The sequence below is a fragment of the Penaeus vannamei genome, chromosome 34, assembly GCF_042767895.1.
Source record: "Penaeus vannamei isolate JL-2024 chromosome 34, ASM4276789v1, whole genome shotgun sequence".
Taxonomy (NCBI): domain Eukaryota; kingdom Metazoa; phylum Arthropoda; class Malacostraca; order Decapoda; family Penaeidae; genus Penaeus; species Penaeus vannamei.
Window position 1 is genome coordinate 27937997 of NC_091582.1, and position 2500 is coordinate 27940496.

Below are 2500 nucleotides of genomic sequence, written 5' to 3' on the forward strand. Positions count from 1 at the left end.
AGGGGTGGAGGGAAGTAGAGAGGGAGACCGGACGAGGAAGAAGAAGAAGAAGAAGAATGAGAGAGAGAGAGAGACAGAGAGAGAGAGAGAGAGAGAGAGAGAGAGAGAGAGAGAGAGAGAGAGAGAGAGAGAGAGAGAGAGAGAGAGAGAGAGAGAGAGAGAGAGAGAGAGAGAGAGAGAGAGAGAGAGAGAGAGAGAGAGAGAGAGAGAGAGAGAGAGAGAGAGAGAGAGAGAGAGAGAGAGAGAGAGAGAGAGAGAGAGAGAGAGAGAGAGTACGTCGGAGAAGCAACTCTCCTCTTATTGATTGAGCGAGGAATGTAAACATCTTCATAATAATACTGATGTTTGTTTTCCTTGGGTGAAGATTAGAGTGGAGGACAAACACTGAAGCTTTAATGGTTTAGTATTTTGAAATTAATGTTTAAATGAAAGGATATTAAGGACAATACTATTCTTAAAAAATCGTGCATCACCATTCCTTACACTGTCACCTTTTTCTTACCCAACCTGCTTCACTTACCTATTCTATACCTTTCCTAACCTTCTCCTGCCTCTTTCCCTTGCCTAACTTCACCCTCTCCTTCCCTACCTTCCCCTGTCTCCCTTTTCCCTACCTGATTTCCTAATCTACTTTCCCTCTCCTTCCCTCGCCTACCTTCACCCTCCCCTTCCCTACTTTCCCCTACCTGATTCCCTAATCTACCTTTCCTTCCCTTCCCTACCCCTTTCTCCCACCTACCTTCCCCTGCCTCCTTTCCTTACCTACCTTCCCCTACCTGTTTCCCTTAACCTACCTTCCTTCCCCTTCCATACCCCCTTTCCTCGCCTACCTACCCCCTTTCCTTCCCTACCTTCCCCTACCTCCTTCCCTCACCTACCATTCACCCTCCCCTTCCCCTACCCTTCACCCTCCTCTTTCCCTACCCTTCTCTTCCTCCTTCCTAATCCTCCTCCTCCCCTCCCCCACCCACTCTCTATTCTTTGTCTTCCTCGCACTTCTTTTGTCTTCGAATTATCTCTAAACCAAACGACATTTATCAACATTACGACAACTATTCAGCGTGACACATTCTCCTCATCAGAGTGTACGTGTCTCGTGAACAACGGTGAAGCATGAGCGATAAAAATGACGAACGAATGAAAATATGAGAAGAGGAATATCGCGAGTATGAGGATTCGCGAGGCCTGGTAGACGTATGTAGGAAAATATATTGATATTCATACATATATACTGTGCAAGAATACAAATTTGAGAACATACGCATACATACATTCCATGAACATACACACATACCATACATACATACAAACTCGTAGGATACATAAATCTATACATACATACCATGGGCACTAATATACATAATACCATACGCACGTAAATACATATACGTACACACCCTACTCAACACACACGCGCGCACAGTACATACACACATATCCCTGTAGCAAATTCTCTCGCACTCAGGATAACCCGACATGGCAACCCTGCACGCTATGTACCAGATAATTTATTACTTGATATTGTGAAGCAGAGCGTAAATGCATCAGCCAGGCAAGGTTCCAGGTGTGTTGCTGGTGGTAATACTGTTAGCGTCATGGCGTCAGTGAGTGGCTGTTCGAATCATGGTTCTGCGGGGAAAGGATTATATTCGGCGCTACGTTATTTTTTGGGCCGTTTATGATGGCGGTGGGAGGGGCTTGCGAAGTTATTTTTGAGTTCGTAGTTCTGGGAAATGTATATTTATTTTTCTCCGAGTCGTTGGTGAAACCTGTATAAGGGTAAAAGTCGAATATTCACTTCATAATACTGTTTTCTTTTTCACAGAGAAGGAAAAAGTATGACCTGGAGTTTTATTCCCAACGCGTAAAAAGGAAGAAAAAAGAATGGCGCAGCGAGACAACACAAGAGAAGAGGACTGTCCAGGTATCACATCACACAACACGTATCGGGTGACAGCTGTACAGGTGTCACGGGAGCGCCATCGGGGAGTGCCAGCTACCTGACCCGTGCCATCTGCGCTGTAGACCGGCACTGTCCAAATGCCGGAGGAGAGACTCAAATAATTGCTTTGTTTTTTGTTTATACTAACATTTTTTTGACCGGCATTCCTCTGATCTTCCTGGGGATATACAACAGAATTCTAATACACCGAGAGGAAGCTATGAAGGGGATCAAAGGGGACGAAGGAAGAAGAAAAAAGCACGCACACAGAACACAAACACACATTAACTCGACATGCAAAGTCAAAATAGACAGCAGAAGCTCAGGTAACGGCCGGACAAACACACCCGGGAGGCTTATTTTCACTGTGAGGATAACGCTCGCCATGACGCTGAGCCGCACCGGGCTAATATTAGATCCAAGAAATGTTTGAACTTGAGGACGGACGCGTGGAACCAGACGGAAAATAATTTCCCGAATGCGCTGAAGTCGGGCTGAAGTCATTTGAATGGCGTGGACTGAATGCAGACCAATATCTAATCATTTCGAGTTAGGACC